Consider the following 19,338-nt stretch of genomic DNA (forward strand, 5'->3'; position numbering starts at 1 on the left):
GTATCACTATGAACTTGATTCACAAGCAAAAAACCATTTTTAGTTCTCCCCTCTGAAAGGGCCTAGAAATAGTGACACTCCAGCAGCAATGAATATGCCAAACATCCAGATCTTGGTTTCTATACACCATTTCTCACTAAAAAGAACCAAGACTCCTTAGATTAACAGCCCATTCCAGATCTGGAACAAGGAAAGTAACAAGGCAAGCCTGGGATATCCTGTGCCAGAAAGCACTCCTAGCATTTAAAAAGACACAGGAGACAGCTTGAAAAGGTTCCTACTGCCCAAATTTGGGACAGTTAGATCATCAAGAAGAAAAACGACTGTCATGGTTATTAAAAAAAAAAAAAGAATAAATTAAAACCCATGAGTCCATAGTGAAACTGTTAACGCAAGTTCACGTGCCTGACACACAGTGAGGCCAAACAAACTGAAACGTCGGAGTCTGGAGCAGAGAAAGGTTTACGGCAGGGCCATGCAAGGAGATGAGGTGGCTCATGCCCTAATAAGCCCCGAGCTCTCCGAAGGGTCCCCGGAGGGTTTCGGCAAAGTACTTTTAAAAGCCAGGTGAGGGAGGGAGGTCGCGAGGTATGTGATCAGCTTGTGCACAATTCTCTTACAGTCTGATGGTGTGGCGGCAGGGTGGTGTCACAGGGGTTCACATTATCTGTCCTTAGGCAACAGGACCCCTGGGGCTATGGGCTCAGGGTCGCCAAGGAGTTAACATCTGCCATTTGTTGGAGGAGGGTAGGTTTACATCTGCAAAACAACTCAGGAAATGTGCATCCAACACTATTATCTAGGTACTTCAGAGAGAAGCAAAGCAGAGGATCTGGGGGAGGGCCTGTCCTGGGAAGGGAAGGCCCCATGGGGTCCTGCTCCGTTACAGTTATCCCCATAAAAAAGAAAAAAAAAACAAACCTTATTTGCCACCATTGGGGGTGACTATCGCCCCAGTATTCTTTACTCTGAATACTGATAACTGGAGGGAGGACATTAGCATTTTTAGGAGGAAGTTTAGTTCACTCCTAGTTAATGAAGGAAATCTTCCTGACAGAAAATCTCCAATAAAATAACTGATTTAAGCAAGAGTCATCAATGGGTGCTAAAATCACTGAGCAAAGGGTAGGCAGAAACAGGTATTTGCTTGGTGTCAAGGTATTACTCCAAGATCACGTACAAATCACAAACAGGGAAACCACATCTTTATAACAGATCTGGTAGTCACCAGTTTGATTAAGTGGTCACATTTAGTATCCTTAACAGTGTGGCAATCTGACGTTAAATACCTCCTAAATGGCATAACATGAAGTACAGAGCATCATCTATTAAATATTCTTGCCAAATAAAGTTTTCCTTAAGCTACTCAAGCTTTTCTTTAGACCTAACTTCCAGTAACAGGAAATTCAGGGGGTTAGAAGAATAAATTAAATGACACCATTAGGAAACAGACAAACCCAGAAGTGGGAGCATTCTATAAAGCAAGTGGTTTGGTTAATTGTCAGAATAAAAAAAGACGGGTACCTCTCTTCTAAAAAAAGGACTAGAGGCGTAATCAACAAATGCAATGCTAGGGGCAGGGGTAGATTTCCCAAAAGAGACCTTGGCATACTAAGGAAATTTGCATATGGATTGTTAATTTAGAAAGGTGTTGATAATGATACTGGGGTTAGAATGTCCTTAGTTTTAGGAAACCATGCTGAAATACTGGAGTGTCATGGGGTTTGCAATTTACTTTCAAATGATTACATACTGAGACACACAGAAAGGGAGGAGAGTGGGGAAATGGCAAAAATGTCAATCACTGAATCTAGGCACTGCATTTTTCCCTCAATTTCAAAGAGACTGACATTTTTCATAATTAAGTTTTAAAAAAGTGTACCTGTACTGAGAGGAATGGTAGAAAACACATCTACACTGGAATTGTATCTGGATACAAATCTCACCTCTATCACTAACAAGTTGTGTGGCCTAAAGCAAGTTACTTAATATCACTTGAGTTTGTCTCATCTGTAAAACCCAAGCAATAATATCTTAAGTCATTAAGTTGTTCTGAGAATAAAATCACGTCAGATATGTAAAATGCCTCGCAGTGTTGCACACAATAAGTAAATCTGGTTTTCATAATTAATGCAATCATCCTAAAATACAAGACTACAGGAAAACATTCCTTTCATTATTGCCACATTCCATGATTAGGAAGCTACATTAGGTAAAATTAAATATCCATTGGCAGTGAAAGTGAAGTAATGGGGGTAAGTAACTGTATAAATGAAGATTTACGTAATATTTTTTTAAATGCAATAATTCCGACCGAAACCCTCTAGGCAAAAAAACCTACCTACCCAAACTATTGGTATCTATCAAATTGTGAAGTCTGCTTTTGGTATTAGCCGCTTATCCGAATAAAACAGTAAGAAAATAAGTGGAAGTTAAAGGGAATGTCTTCCTCACCAACAGAAAATCTACTTATACGTCGAAAAAAATAAGTTCTGGCCTTCATTTCTGTAAGTCAGTCCCAATAAAGCAGACTTACTGGGCTTTACTCTAAATTCTGGTTAACCTTCATACAACTCACAAGCATGCTTCCTTTCATCAGTTCTAACGTACTCGTCATTTCACTCGCAGGTAACCCTTTTCTGGTTAGGCCAGCAGAAAATGACTAGATGCAGACTGATCCCCAGATAGGGAAGAAAAAAAGGTTTTCATTTTTTGTTTTTTAAGTAAGTGCCAACCTTTTCTTCCCAGTACCAGAGAAAAAAAGCAGCAGGGGAGAGAGGGAACAGTGGGTCTCGCGCTGCAGGCTCGACCAGGTGAGACGCTAACACCCCGCCTCCTCGAGGTTAGGGTGCTGGGCAAACGCGCGTGCGGATGCGGGGCGTCCTGGGAGATCGGGGCAATTTCTCCTGGACGGCGGGACCCAAGGCCAGTCTCCTTCCCGAAGGCTCAGATGCCATTGAGGGGACCCTGCGGGGTGTCTCCCGGCGCGGAGGGGGTGACGAGACCAGGCGTTCCCTTCCGTCCAGAGCCCAGATGGGGGACGCGCAGCGTCAGCCCTTCGGAGGGCGCGCCCGAGGGCGCGGGCGGCGAAGAGGGGCCGGCCCTGCCCTCCCCTCCCCGTTTACCTGCGGGCGGCGGTGCCAGGGCCCGGAGGCCTGCTGCTCCTCCTCCTCCTCCTCCTCCCCGCCAGGCTGAGGCGGCGAGGGGGTGGTGGCGGCGGTGGCGGCGGCAGCCCGGGGGGAGGGGGCGGAGCGCGCGGCCCGCTCCCTCTCTCCTCCCCCGGGAGGCGGAGGAGACCCTATCTCGGGCCGCCGCGCCTAGGCCCGTGGACAGCCTGCGGCAGGGGCATGGCGGCCCCGAGCAGCGGCGTGCCTGCGAGGTGGGAGAGTGCGAGGCGGCGGGAGGGGAGCGCTCTGGGGGCCTGAGGGGAGGAGCGAGGGGGCCCGGCGAGCCGCGCGCGGGCGGCCGTTGGGGGCGGTTGGCCGAGGGCAGGCGGCGGTTTGGGGAGCGCGGCGACGGCTCGCGTTTTCCCGGCGGGGCGGGGTGGGGAAGGGGAAGGGGAGTGAGGGGAGGGGAGGGGGAGGTTGGGAGGGAGCCGCCGCCGCGCGCGTGCGGGCCGGCGCCGCCGCGGTTGCCGCTCCGTTCACTCCAGCCTGTTTGGGGGCACTTTGTTTGTGTCCCACAATGCTCTGCGCTGGCGGCCGGGCTGGGGAGAGGGAGGGCAAGTGGGCGGGGCGGAGCGAGCTCGGGGGCGGGACGCGAGCTCAGGGCGGGGGGGAACGCGGGTACTGCGCAGGCGCAGAGTAGGCTGCTCCCGGTCGCCGTCTCTTGAGCTCGGTCTCCCGACGCACCCGCGGGTTTTGACAGGGGCCGTGCATCTTCATGCCTTCGTGAACACGTGTAGAGTTACCTTCACAGGCCGCCTAGGCCCTGGCCAATTCGTCCTTCCTCTGCCCGTCCGCTCAGCCGGCTTCCCGCTAACCTTGACAAGCATTTCTGCGCACGGTGCACGCTTCTTGCATTTTTTTTTCCTCCTTTGAGCTAAAACCGAAACAAACTCCCGTTTTCTCGAGTGGTTTCTGTAGCGGCGCTGAACCGGAACACCCCAGACACTTTCTCTCGGTGAGAGGGTGAGCTGGTAGTCAGCCCATTTCTCACACGCGGAAACGGAGGCCTGCGGAGAGGCGGCCCCGGACAGGTGAGGATGCCGTGCGCCGCCGGCTCCCGCGCCCGCCTCCCCGCAGGCAGCCAAGCCCGGGCGGTGTCCGGCTCCCTGCGGCCTCTGCAGCCCGGGGCGTCCTCTCGGCGCCCGAGGATTGTTCTAGAATTTCCCTGGGCCACCCGGCGGGAGGTGCGGTTTTGAAATGACTGGAGAAGTACATCTCATTCCCCCAACACGGGGCTCCTCAAATATGCCCGTTCTTTTCACACCTGGAGTCTCATTTGGTTCCACCGCCAGTAACCTGGCTTTCCGGCGAGGGAGTATGCGGGGGGCTTGAGAGTTCTCGGTCAACTGCAAAATCGCGTAAAGTGTTAAAAACTCCCGGGACTCCAAGCCTTAGCGTCCCCGGCCCGGCGGGCGAGCACTCGGACGGGGCCCGGTGGCCCGGAGGGGCGCCCTGGACGTCTGGCAGAAGCGCACCCCAGGCTAGTCGGCCGGCCGCGCGGGGGCCGAGGGGGTACGGCCTGCAGCGCCCGGGGGGCTCCTCAGCTGCATGCTGTGTTTTCCCACGCCTTCAGCTTTTGCACCGAAAAACTTCTCCAAAGGGCTTTGTGCAAGATGGCCCGGCACCCCGTCTGAAGTAGAGTGGCGTTTTCTTCTGAAACACTTGGCAACGTCCTGCATTGATCTCACTGAGAGACAAGCACCCCAGCACCCTAGCACCCCCTCTTTCTAGCCACCGAAATCTACGTGAGAAATAAAGGCCATAAAAAGCAACGTCAAATTGTATAGTCTTCTGCGGTTTCCAACAGATTTTCAAGTATATATAATGTTTAATCCTCACAGCAATCGTAATACGTAGGTTTTGCTGTCATTCCCACCATCATTTTTATTATTCCCATTTCAGAGATGAGGAAAGTCAGGAACATGCGAATGAGGCCAGAAAGTTTTGTGCTGAGATTTGAAGAAGGAGAAGAAAAAGAAGGCGGAATGCTTACCCTGGGAGGGGACCGGCAGTGACAGAGTAAGTCTCAGGAAGGGCCTGGTGTGTGTTAGAGCAGGTGCACAAGGTAATACCTGGAGAAGAATCAGGGTGGGAGTAAAGCAGTCAAACAAATCCCGCGGACCTCTCCTAGGGCATTTAATCGGAGAGTCGATAAGGGACCTCTAGGCAAGTCCTTACTGCTTCCCAGGGGACTGAGGTGGCAGCCCTGGCACAAAATACAGCTTTTCTTGTATTACTCTCTTGTCTCTTCTCCATTTCCTCCCTTTTTGTACTTTTCTGTTTTTCATTTTATATTTAAAAATTATCATCCTCTCACCCCACCCCCTTACTGGGACTGGAGGATAAATTAACCACCCAATGGCTGTGGGATCCTGAGGGCACAGGGCTAGATGGTTGGATAGGGTGTGAAAAAATATAAAAAGATTAACTTTGTAGGAGTCCTCTCCTCTGCTTTGGCTATGGGCAGGGTCACTGTCTGTGGCGTCTGCAGCCTCCCACCTTCTCCTGGGCTAGTAGAGACTTGCCCTTGGGTTGGCGGACTATATACACCTTTCTTCCACACTAGATTAAATAATACTGCTGGGAGGATTTTATGAAACCAGAATCCTGCACACAGGCGAAACAAACAAACGGAGACAGTTATGAGGAACCTTTAATTATTAACCTGGTGTAGGTGATTCTGAGGAATTCAAATACCAGGCGAAGAGGGTTTTATTTCAGCCCTGAGCTGTTTGGGGGACCAAATTCTGGCAGAAATGGCCCTTACTTGTGGTAGACCATAAGGGCTGAGTGGGAACTTACTTACTTAGTCCACAACTTATTTCAGAGCAAGAACACTGGACACTTAACTGAAAGATCTCTAGTCCAACTCGGATAATTCCAATAAAGGAGAACTCACTACTGCACAAAGCAGCCTTGCTTCCCTATTAGATCATTCCAACTATATTAACAAAATTAGTCTTACTCCCCGACCCTGAAACTAGCACCTTTTCTAGTATTCCCATTTCATCATCCAAGTTGAGCATGTCAGCTTGGCTACTTCACTACTCTACCACATCTCAGTTCCATCCCATCAACAAGTCCTGCTGAATTCGTCCATTCCTACAACCACCATCCTCATCTTGTAACCAAGCAGGAGGCCATGGGGCCTTCCCTTCCCAGGACAGGCCCTCCCCCAGATCCTCTGCTTTGCTTCTCTCTGAAGTACCTAGATAATGGTGGATTTGATGCACATTTCCTGAGTTGTTTTGCAGATGTAAACCACCCCCCCCAACAAATGGAAGATTGTTAACCTTGAGCCCATAGCCCCAGGCCTCCTGGAGCCTAAGGACTGATAATGTGAACCCCTGTGACACCACCCTGCTACTTCACCATCAGACAATCAGAGAATTGATAAGCTGATAAGCTAATCACATGCCCTGAGGCTCCCCCTGCCACCCTGGCTTTTAAAGGTGCTTTGCCAACCTTGCGGGAGCTCAGGGCTTTTTAGGGCATGAGCCACCTCATCTCCTTGCATGGCCCCAATGTTTCAGTTTGTTTGGCCTCACTGTGCATCGGGCACACGAACTTGTGTTAACAATCTAAGACACCAACCAATACCTTGTACCGGGAGAACTGTAATACCACTTACCTGGTTTCCCGAATATACCCCCCCCCACCCCCCACCCTTCTCTTCACTCTCTGCATGGTAGCTGGAGTTATAATGCATAGTGATCTTATCACACAACAATGGCTTCCTATTGTTTTTAGGATAAAATCTCAAACTTTTACCATGGCTTTCACAGCTACAAATGTGGGCCTGTTCAATACATAGCTTGAGCTTCAACTCTCATTATACTCTTTCAAGGAACATGCCAGATGCAGATTTTTTTTTCACATCTTCTAAAATGCCACACTCTTTCCTCCAGTGCACACGTTACTCCCTCTGTGTATGTATACATTGTTCCTTAGCTAATTCCTCTCAATCCACACATCTCTTCTACATAATATATGTATTTAAAGAGAAAAACCAGGGCTTCCCGGTGGTTCAGTGGTTAAGAATCCGCCTGTCAATGCAGGGGACATGGGTTCGAGCCCCTGTTTGGGAAGATCCCATATGCTACAGAACAACTAAGCCCATGTGCCACAACTACTGAGCCTGCCCTCTAGAGCCCACCGGCCACAACTGAGCCCGTGTGCCACAACTACTGAAGCCCATGAGCCTAGAGCCCCTGCTCTGCAACAAGAGAAGCCACTGCAGTGAAGAAGCCCGCGCACCGCAAGGAAGAGTAGCACCTGCTCCCTGCAACTAGAGAAAGCCCGCACGCAGCAAGAAGACCCAACACAGCCAAAAATAAATAATTAACATAATAATAATAATAATAAAATGAAGAGAAAAACCACAAGCCCAAATGGTATCACTCTTGCTAAAGCCCATGGTACCAAACCTAGATTTAATACCTGACCTAACTGCAGTTTCGACCTTTACCGGGAATGTAGCCTTAATCAGCCAGTTTGGAAGTTTCTGGTCAGCAATAATAATAATCTGTCACATGGACCCTCTCCATTCCCCACCCCATCCCGCCCCAGGAAGAAGATGCAGTCTGCATGATGAAACCCTTGCTGTCACTTCCCCCCACAGAAGAAGGTGTCCTAGCCTAAAAATAATCCTTTCTATTCTTTTATCAAACATCCCTTGCCCCCCCCACTTCTTCCTATAAAACCTTCCATTTTGTACAACCCCTCAGAGCACACTTCTCATTGCTAGATGGGATGCTACCTGATTCAGGAATCGAATAAACTGAATTAGATCTTCAAGTTTACTGAGTTGAATTTTGTTTTTTTAACAATATACATGAACATTATGAGATATAATTCACATACCATACAATGCACCCATTTAAAGTGTTACAGTTCAATGTTTTTTAGTATATGCAGAGTTGTTCAGTCATCACCACAGTCAATTTTTGAACATTCTCGTAACCCCAAGAAGAAACTCTTACCATTAGCAGTCACTCTCCCTTCCTCCCCAACTCCTCAGCCCTAGGCAAACACTAATCTGTATACTTTCTGCTTCTACAGATTTGCCCATTCTGGACGTTTCATATAAATGGAATTCAGCTTTCTTTTTGACAACCACTCATTCAAGTCCTCCTCCCCTGTTTCCCCTGACTGTGTTAGATCCCATGGTATAGATTCTTAGAGCTCCCTGCATTTCTCCAACACTCTTCTAATTACCACTGTAGTTCCCTCTTATCATTCACCATTTTAATCCCAGAGCCTAGCACAGTGTCTAGCCCATAATAGGTATTTGATAAATGTTTAAGGAATGAATCACGATTAATGAAATCAATGAAAATGGGGGCCAATTTTATCAGTTAGTAGAATGGCAACTTCCCAAGACCTGTGATGTCAGGGAAGAAGCTTGTGCTTCAGTAGACTTACCCATTCTTCTCCAAGATGCCAGAATATCCACAATTAAAGTCCATCCTTTAAAAAAAAAAAAAAAAAAGTCCATCCTTTTGATTTTTTTTTGAATGTTTGTAGCAGCTTTATTCATAATTGTCAAATCTGGTCACAACATCCTTTTGATTTTTGAAGACTCATTAGATCTTTAAGATGCAACTATTGAAATACAGCTCATCTTCAGATGGGGAATTGGTGGTTTAATTTCTTTTTTAATTCAAGGAAGAAGGTGGTGCTTTGGTCAGTAATTTGATCTTAATGCTTTTGTTTGCTCTCAGCCCACCTTGCCTCCCACCACAACACTATTTTTCTTCCTCTTCACAGGATTCACAGCCAGACTTCTCAAACCTAAATATTATCCGCACTCACTGTTCTTTGATCGTGCTTCTCCTTCTTTACTTCTCATCATCCCCTCTAATTTGATCTTCCCTTCACTCTACCTTCTTACTGTCACCAATTATTTCTATGTTGCTAATCCAGAGGATATTTATTTGCACTCTCATCTTACTGGATTTTTTGGTGGGGGGGTGCCATACAGCTTGTGGAATCTTACTTCCCCAATCAGGGATTGAACCCAGGCCCACGGCAGTGAAAGCGCCCGAGTCCTAACCACTGGACCGCAAGGGAATTCCCCATCTTACTGGACTTTTGAGCAGCATTTGGACTTGTTGAGTACTCGATCAAACTTGAAACACTCTCTCCCTTGTCTTTGTTGACATTCTCAATGTGCATGCAGGGTTGAGAACTAGTGTTTATACTATCTTCTGGGACCAGTGAGTCTCAAAAATGTGGTCTCCAGACCACAGCATTACCATCACCTGTCAAATTGTTAGAAATGTGAGTTAAGTCATATCTAGACCTACTGATTCAGAAACTCTGGGGGAGTGGCCCAGCGATCTGTGTTTAATTGAACTCTCCAGGTAATTCAGACCCTTGCTTAAGTTTAAGAACTGGTGCCCAGGCAGACCTGTCTACTCGCATAAACTCTTTGAGCCATTCTTTTTTTTTTAAATGCACTTAAAAAAATTATTTATTTTTATTTTTGGCTGCATTGGGTGTTAGTTATGGCACATGGGCTTCTCTCTAGTTGTGGCATGTGGGATTTCTCCCTCTAGTTGTGGCACGTGGGCTCGGTAGTTGTGGCACGTGGGCTTAGTTGCCCTGCAGTATGTGGAATCTTATATCCCCAAGCAGGGATCGAACCCACATCTCCTGCATTGGAAGGCAGATTCTTTACCACTGGACCACCCAAGCCATTGATTCGTAAATGCACACTGCTAGCCCGTATCTCTCTACCCAGCTCCAGATGTGCCTGTCTAACTGCCTACTAGTTCCACTTTGCTTGGTTGTCTCAGAAATACCTCAGACTCAACATGTCCAAGATAGACGAATGGCCTTCTTCTATAGATAGTGTTCTTGCTCACTGTTTTCCAATCACTGAAGGGTACCATTTTAGAACCAGGCACAAAAATCAAAACCCAGGGTCATCTCTGACACCTCCATCTCTCGATTTATTATTAAATTATGTCAATTTTGCTTTCCAAATTTCTTTTAATATAAACCTCTTTTTTTTAAACTTTTTAAAAAAATTAATTAATTTCATTTTTGGCTGCATTGGGTCTTCATTTCTGTGTGAGGGCTTTGTCTAGTTGTGGCAAGCGGGGGCCACTCTTCTTCGCGGTGCGCAGGCCTCTCACTATCGCGGCCTCTCCCGTTACGGAGCACAGGCTCCAGACACGCAGGCTCAGTAGTTGTGGCTCACGGGCCTAGTTGCTCCGCGGCATGTGGGATCCTCCCAGACCGGGGCTCGAACCCGTGTCCCCTGCATTAGCAGGCAGACTCTCAACCACTGCGCCAGTAGGGAAGCCCCTATCTTCTTTATCGTGGAGAATTTCAAACATATAAAATATAGGAAGAACAGTTAAAAATATATATTGGGCTTCCCTGGTGGTGCAGTGGTTGAGAGTCCGCCTGCCGATGCAGGGGACAGGGGTTCGTGCCCCGGTCTGGGAAGATCCCACATGCCGCGGAGTGGCTAGGCCCGTGAGCCATGACCGCTGAGCCTGCGCGTCCAGAGCCTGTGCTCCGCAACGGGAGAGGCCACAAAAGTGAGAGGCCCGCGTACCGCAAAATCAAACAAACAAACAAACAAACAAACATATATATAAACATGTACCTAACACCCAAGCCCCCAAATCCAGTCAGTGGTCAACATTGCCTCATCCATACCCCCATCAATTTTTTCCCCTTCCCATATTATTTTGAAGAAAAGTCCAGATGTCATATGATTTTCTATGTAAATAGTCTGTATTTCTAACAGAGTTAAAAAAAAAACTCCTAATGCCATAATCACAAATTTAAAATAACAATGATTTCTTAATGTCATAAAATATCCTGTTAGTATACACATTTCCAATAGACTCATAAATGTTACTTCTTTTTTAACCAAATGTTTCAGTGAGGAGCTATACTGTGTTTGGTTGGTTCTTTTTTTTTTAATTAAAAAATAAAATTTTTTTGGAGTATAGTTGATTTATAATGTTGTGTTAGTTTCAGGTGTACAGCAAAGTGAATCAGTTATACATGTACATATATCCATTCTTTTTTAGATTGTTTTTGGGTTGGTACATTTTTGAAAGTCCTCTGTATTTATTTTTTCTTTGTTTTCCCATTTTTTGTTTTTTGTTTTTGTTTTTTTTGCCACACCGCTAAGCATGCGGGTTCTCAGTTCCCTGACCAGGGATTGAATCTGGGCCATGGTAGTGAAAGCCCAGAATCCTAATCACTAGGCCGGCAGGGAACTCCTAGTATTTTTTTTTTTTTAATTTAAGGAAGTTAGTTGTTTGTCCTTTAGTTTTTGCCACAATCCAGATTTTGTCAGTTGCATCCCCACAGCATACTTTAACGTGTTACCTTGTCCTCTGTTATTTTCAATAAATTGGTAGTAAGATCTAGATGTATTATCAAATTCGAGTTTAATTTTTTGGCAGGATACCTTCCTAGGTGGTGGTGTATTTTTCCATTAGGAGACACACAGTGTGGGCTTGTCTCTCTTTTTGTAGTGTTAACAGCTGTTGATGAATAATGCCTGCATCAATTCATTCATGAGGAGTTTTAAAATGGTGATATAATTCAATCATTCTTCATTTAGAAGCTGCAATATTTCTACAAGAGAAATCACCCCTCTTCAATTATTTGATTACCCGTTGGTATAGTTCATGTAAGAAAGCAGGATAAATGCTTGATTCTTTCCCTTTCACTATCTCTTAACCCTGTCTACTCTTATTTTCAACTGCCACCATCCTGATCCAAAATCCTTAACCTAACCTCCAAGATCTTGAACCTTTAGTGCCCTATTCATCTTGCAAGGTCCTGAATGATCTGGTCCCTGCCTGTTTCTCCAGCCTCATTTCATGCTATTTTCCTCCTCCTTTTCTCACTACATCCAAGCCTCAAAAAGCTTTTGATGACCCCTCTACCTGGAAAGCTTTCTCCAATGTCCTCTTCCCTTACTAACTCTTACATTGCTTTCTTAAGGAAGGCTAGATTGGTGTTCCAGTTATAATCTCTTATACCACCTTCTACTTGTCCTTCATAGCAAGTCTTATAGCTTGTATTAAGATTATTTCTGTGATTAATTGTTTAATATTTGCTTCCTCCACGAAACTATAAGATCAAAAAAGTCAGGGACCATGTCTATTTTGGTACCATATTTTTTCCTAAGCTTAATTTAATGCTCGGAATATAGTATGTGTGCAAAAAATAAATGTTGAATAACATTGAATTGAAGTCAGATTTGGGAAAAATAAAACATCTGTCTCGATTTGTAAAGAGTAAATATAACTAACATTTATTGAGAACAAGGTACTCTCCTAAGTTCTTCTAATATTCATTATAACCTTATGAAGTAGATATTATAATTACCTCTAATTGACAGATAAGGAACTGAAGAGAGAGTAAGCTATTTGCACAAGTTCACATAGATAGTAAATGTCAGAGTCAAGATTGAAATCTAAGCAATCTGGGGACTTCCCTGGTGGCACAATGGTTAAGAATCTGCCTGCCAATGCAGGGGACACAGGTTTGATTCCTGGTCTGGGAAGATCCCACATGCCGCGGAGCAACTAAGCCCGTTCGCCACAACTACTGAGCCTGCACTCTAGAGCCCCAACTACTGAGCCCGTGAGCCACAACTACTGAAGCCCATGCACCTAGAGCCCGTGCTCCGCAACAAGAGAAGCCACCGCAGTGAGAAGCCTGCGCGTGGCAACGAAGAGTAGCCCCTGCTCGCCGCAACTAGAGAAAGCCCACTAGCAGCAATGAAGACCCAACGCAGCCAAAAATAAATAAATAATTAAATAATTAAAAAAAAAAAAGAAATCTAAGCAATCTGGCTCTAGAACCCCAGATATAAGGTTAAAACCCTAGTGTATTGCAGTCTGTAAGAAAAACAACACAAATGTCTACGCTGGAGAGGAACTGACCTCAATTCTTTGAGTCCTAAATTCAAAAATGCCAGAGAAGGGGCTTATTAGCTTAGGTCAGGTCAGGTACTCATCCCTAAACCAACCAACCAAAATCAACACGATGGGCATCATTAAGAACATGCAGCTTCTTTGCCAGATATGTGGATGCAAAGGGGCAATTTCCAGAAGAAGGGGGAATGCCAGGTAGGCAATCTCATAGAGGGTACACACATATTTCTTCCCATACATCCAGTATCAAAAATTCCCTTGTCCAACATAATACACTTTTCCCACATAGAACAACAGATACCTTGCCTCCTCAATGAGAAACTATTCAAAGACATAGCTAGCTACCACATCCATCTCTGATTCCCAGAATCTCTGTTTTACCATGTCTGGATATGATTGCACACAGTTTTGCAACCTATCGGCTAAATGACAAATTTGATTACTCTCAAAACAGTAGAGTCACAATCGTTTGCAAAGATTCTAAAGTCAGCTCCTGATGCTGAATTTACCTTGGGCCAGTGATAACCTCCAAGACCCATATTAGGCAAAGTTGTCCCAGAGGCCACAGAGGAGAAAAGTGCATAGACCAAACTAAGAAGCTCAAATCCCACAGTTTATCAATAAAGTTTAAAACACATAGTGAGAAGTAAGGGGAAAGGTGGGGTATGTGAACACACATTGGATAAGCTACAAGCACGGTGGAAGAACCATACTACCTGAGTCTGGATTATACAATGTTCATATTCCTGTTTTTTCCCTGTTGTGTTAGCTTTCCTCTCTGGTGGTGGGGCTTTATGGGAATCAGAGTTGTGTCTGAGCAAGGGGATCCCATAGACTGAAGGTACATAGGGCCATCATACACACTTGTTTATTGGAATGATGCAGGGGCAAGTTTACCTGGAAAATACCTGTATCTCATCAATTACCCTGATGAGTAGCTGTGTTTTTTTTTAAAGTAATTTTATTTAATTAATTTATTTATTTACTTTTTGGCTGCGTTGGATTTTCGTTGCTGTGAGCGGGCTTTCTCTCTAGTTGCAGCGAGCGGGGGCTACTCTTCGTTGCGGTACGCAGGCTTCTCATTGCGGTGGCTTCTCTTGTTGCAGAGCACAGGCTCTGGGCACGCAAGCTTCAGTAGTTGCAGCATGCAGGCTCAGTAGTTGTGGCTCACAGGCTTAGTTGCTCTGCCGCATGTGGGATCTTCCCAGACCAGGAATCGAACCTGTGTCCCTGCATTGGCAGGCAGATTCTTAACCACTGCGTCACCAGCGAAGTCCAGTAGCTGTGGTTTCACCTACATTTCTCGGGCAGAGGACAAGTGGGGTCAGAAGGGCATCATCTATGGGTGGCTCATAAACGTTGGATGCTTGGTGTATCTCATGTATATTTAGTGAATCAGGAATATTTGGTATGTCTTGGTCCTTCCTTCTCTGTCTATCTAGCTCAGAACATGTACGCTCTACTTATTTTTATATCTCTCCAACATTCCTTGCATGCCATTGGCTTCTATACTCGGTTTCATCTAGCCGACTTCTTTTTTGTCTTATTTTCTATAGTAAACATGGAAAATAACTAAATTATACAACAAACACGTTACAAATCTTAAAAATCAGGTGTAGTTGAAATTACCTTGGAAGATCTCTTAAATCACCCATAGAGCACAATATGTTGTACTTATGAGCCACTTTGGAGGCTGACATGCCACCTCTTACTATGTCTGACCCAGTGGGTCTTCCCTCCAGTGTGGGGTCAGATTGCTCACTCCTCTGTTGAGTACCAGAGAAGGTTGTGGGCTTCTGTTTAGCGACTCGCACTCAGACTGCTGGGTGTCCACAAAACTGAGACCAGAAACTGAGTCCAACCAAGCAAATGACAGATTCCCGTCTCCCACCTGCTGCTTACTCTGAGCATCCACTCGCTGGATGAAACAATCAGTGAAATATTGCCCAGTTGTGGGTCATAAAAAACCAGACTTCCCACAGTAGCCATCTAGATGGGGGAAACGAAGTTCCCAACTCCCTTAGGCGTGTTTTTAACACTGGCGGGTAATCGTGCTCTATTTTCCCAGTCAATTCACTCTTTTGCTTTCCTACAGGACTATTTCCTAACGTCTCCTCTCCTGTCAAACCTCTAATACCTCTTCTTTACTCTCACTCACAGTTGATGACCCATAACATGAATGACCACAAATGTAGTGGCTGAGATCAACACAAATATATTGTCTTATAGTTCTATGGGTCAAAACGTCAACACAGGACTCACTGGGCTAAAATCAAGGTGTAGGCAAGGCTGTGTCCCTTTCTGGAAGCTCAAGGGGAGAACCCATTTCCTTGCTTTTTCGGGCTCTAGAGGCCACCTGCATTCCTTGGCTCATGGTCTCCTGTCTGTAAAGTCAGCAACTCTCTGACCCTATATCCATTGTCACATGTTGCTCTGTTGCAATCTTCTGTTTCCCTCTTCCAGTTTTGTTTGTTTGATTTTAGTAACAGCTTTATTGAAGATCTAATTCACATACTATACAATTCACTCATTTAAAGTGTACAATTCAATCATCTTTAGTATATTCACAGAATTGTGCACCTTTCACCACTACCAATTACAGAACAGTTTTCATCATCCCCCAGAGAAACCCTGTACCCTTTAGCAGTCACCCTGTATTCTCCCCAGCCCCAAACCCTGGCAACCACTAATTTACTCTCTGTCTCTATGGATTTGCCTATTCTGGACATTTCATCTAAGTGGAACCATACAATACATGCTCATTTGTGCCTGTCTTCTCTCACTTAGCGTGTTTTTAAGGTTCCTCCGTGTTGTAATATGTGGCAGTATTTCATTCCCCTCTTCCACTTTTAAGGACTCATGTAATTAGATTGGGCCCACCCAGATAATCCAGCATAATCTTCCCATCTCAGAGTCCTTACCGTTAATCACATCTGCAAATTCCCTTTGACCATGTAAGTTAATATTCACAGGTTCCAGGGATTAGGATGTGACAACTTTGGGGGGCCATTACTCTGTCTACCACAATGACCATCCTTCCTATATCAGAAAGGAAAGAAAAGCAGTCAGAAGAGAATTTTGACAGACTCTTTATCACCACATCTACCCACCCATCCCCACTGTGTGGATCCAGGGACTCTGCCTTCCTTCCTGTGGGGTGGTTGAAACTCTCTTGCTCCCAGCATTTCCTTCATTTTGTTTCGTGTTTTTGTTCCCCCCCCACCCCGCACCTCACGGCATGTGGGATCTTAGTTCCCCAACCAGGGATGGAACCCATACTCCCTGCAGTGGAAGCGCAGAGTCTTAACCACTGGACCGCCAGGGAAGTCCCAGCCCTTCCTTCAGAGACTGCCCCTTCCTCTGCTGCCAGCAAGGCCTCACTGCCACCTGGCACCAGGCCATGTCCTCTTGCTCACTCAGTAACACCACTGGAGCTATCTCCCTGCTCTCTGCATTATCATTTCCCCCCTTCTCCAGGATCATTACAACTGGCATCGAAACAACTTGTAATTTCTCCCTTCTTAAATTCTTTCTTGACCTCTTCCTTCTCCTTCCACTGCCCCATTTCTTTGCTCCCTTTTACAACAAAACTTCCTGAAAGATTCGCTGCATTGTTTCCAATTCTTTCCCTTTAAAAATTTTGTTGTTGTTGCAGGGTTAAATGTACATAATATAAAATTTGCCATTTTATCTGTTTTTAAGCGTACAGGTCGGCGGCGCTAAGAACATTCACACTGCTGTGCAATCATGACCACGTCGAGGCCTGTGCAGGACTTTTAAATCATCCCAAACAGAAACTCTGTACACATTAAACGATAACCCCCAGTACCTCGCCCCAGCCTCTGGTAACCACCATTTACCTTTTGTTTCTATGAATTTGAGCATTCTAAATGCCTCGTATAAGTGGAATCCTTCAATATTTGTCCTTTTTTCTCTAGTTTATTTCACTTAGTATAAGTTTTTAAGGTTCATCCATCTTGTAGTATGTATCAGAATTTCCTTCCTATTCCATGGTATGTATGTATATACCACATTGTGTTTATCCATTCATCTACTGATGGACATCTGGGTTGTTAACACCTTTTGGCTAGTGTGAATAATGCTGTTATGAACAGTGACGTACAAGTATCTATTTGAGCTAGTTCTCTTAAATCCACTCCAGTTAGGCTTTTGCTCTCACTGCTCTACCCAGACAGCTTTTGTCCAGGTAACAGATCACCCCTGGATTGCTGTAGCCAACGGTCAATGCTCCATCCTCACCTCACTTAGTGCCATTTGGCTGAGTTGATCATTGCCTCTTTGGGATGCTCTTCACTTGACATCTGGGACACCACCACACGCTCCCAGCTCTCCTCCCGCCTCTCTAGGCACCCTTTCTTAGTCTCCTTTGCTAATCGTCCTTACTGTCTCCTCCTCAGTCCTTGGACCTACTCTGTTTGCAGAGTAGGTTTGCACTCACTCCCTTGGTGGGTGATATCGCCCTGTCTTATGGCTTTAAATATGCTGACACCTTCCAAATGTATATCTCCAGCCTGGGCTTCTCCCTCGAATGTCAAATTCCAGTAATCTACCTGACATCTCTGTTTGAATATCAAGTGGGCATCTTCGATTTAATGTGCCCTACACTAAATTCCACATCATCCTTATCCTCCCCACCAAAACCCAATCCCCTCAGTACTTCTTAATTAATTTGTTGGATCTTTATCCTTCTAGTTGCTTAGGGAAAAAATCTTGGAATCATCCTTGATTCCTCTCTTTTGCTCCCACTCCACATTCAGTGCATTAACAAATACTGTTGGCACTTTCTTCAAAATATATACAGAATTTGACCATTTCTCACTACTTTCACTGCTACTACCTTGATAGGAGTTACCAGCATCTCTTGCCTGTATTATTTCCATAACCTCCTAACTAGTTTCCCTGAGTCTGCTTTTACATCTCTTCAGCCAATTGTCAACATAGCAGCGGAGAGGTGCCATTAAAATATTAACATCTCAAGTCATCCCTCTACTCAGAATCCTCCAAAGGCTTTCCATCTAACTCAAAGTGAAATTCAATGTCCTGGTAATTGTTTACAAGACCCTACACAATCTCACCCCTCCTTAGTTCTGTGACCTTACTTCCCACAGTGCTCTATTCACTCACCTCTCTTTAGCCAACCTGGCATCATTGCTTTTCTCAAACACACCAGGCATGTCTCTGCCTGTACTTTCTATTTCCTCATTCCTTCACTGCCTTTATTAAGATGCCACTTTTTCAGTGAGAACTTTCCTGATAACCCTATCTAAAATTGTAATCCTGCCAGCATTTTACTTTTCTTCATTACACTGAGAACTTTCTAAGATACAATGTAATTTATTTACTTTATTTTATTGTTTTCTTTTCTGCCAGTAGAATGTAAACTATATAGGGGAGGGATTTTTGTTTCTTTTGTTCATTGATGTATACACAGGACCTAAAACACTGCCTGGCACACAACATGTACTCAAAAAAGAAATGAAAAACCACATTTGATACAAGGCTTTCGTGAGGGCAGTAAGTTGATGGTGAAGGCATCTGATACTCTCAATGTTTTCATCTAGATAGGAAGCAAAGTTACCTGCTGGGTCAGAGTTGTGGTGCATGGCTTGAAGAGAATGTTGCAGATTTGCAAGAGCACTTGTGGGGAATAGAAAAGGCCTCACAAACAAGGTCCCCAAGCCCCACAGAGGGTCTTGCTGAGGGTGAAAATCTGGAGATTTTCTCCAGAATCTAATAATAACCACATTAATTGAAAGTGTCAGGAGTTGTGCTGAGTACTTTGCCTTTACTATTTTATTTTGTTCTTACAATAACTCTCAGATACATATTATTATTTACATTTTACTGGAGAAAAATGAAGGCTTAGAGAAGTTAAATAACTTGCTCAGGGTTACTTGGCTAGTGAATGGCAGAGCTGGGATTCAAATTTAGCTGTTTTACTCCAAAGTCCATGCTTGCACTGTGTTCATCATAGGCTTGCTATAAGAAAAGGGATTTTCAGATAGATCCAATCTTGAGTGTTGCCACATGGGTGAGGCAGAATAAAAGAAGTCTACAGGTGGGTTGTAGGAAGTAGAATGGTTGAATGGTGTACTGTGGATTCCAGTCTGGTTAGGGTTGGCACCATAGCCACGAATGGAGTAAGGTTCCTGGACAAATAGAGAAATGAAGGAATTAGAGTTATTAATGAAGTAGCAATGTAAGGGGACTGCCAGTCTTAGCATCATGGC

The 19,338-nt window shown here is 45.0% G+C and overlaps 1 protein-coding gene and 1 long non-coding RNA gene across 4 annotated transcripts in view; one reads left to right on the forward strand and one right to left on the reverse strand.

Annotated features, from left to right (window-relative positions):
- ZBTB44 (zinc finger and BTB domain containing 44) overlaps positions 1-3,668 on the reverse strand; it is a 71,587-nt gene extending 67,919 nt beyond the window's left edge. For both annotated transcript variants that reach the window (XM_082628388.1, XM_082628389.1), the window contains exon 1: positions 3,126-3,668. The gene's annotated coding sequence lies outside the window, so the exon portion shown is untranslated. The remainder of the gene's footprint in view (positions 1-3,125) is intronic.
- LOC309808280 overlaps positions 3,292-19,338 on the forward strand; it is a 42,174-nt gene continuing 26,127 nt past the window's right edge. For both annotated transcript variants that reach the window (XR_014294723.1, XR_014294724.1), the window contains exons 1-2: positions 3,292-3,379; positions 5,070-5,186. This is a non-coding gene — a long non-coding RNA (uncharacterized lncRNA). The remainder of the gene's footprint in view (positions 3,380-5,069; positions 5,187-19,338) is intronic.

This window comes from Mesoplodon mirus (genome assembly GCF_964341445.2).
Source record: "Mesoplodon mirus genome assembly, chromosome: 7".
NCBI lineage: Eukaryota > Metazoa > Chordata > Mammalia > Artiodactyla > Ziphiidae > Mesoplodon > Mesoplodon mirus.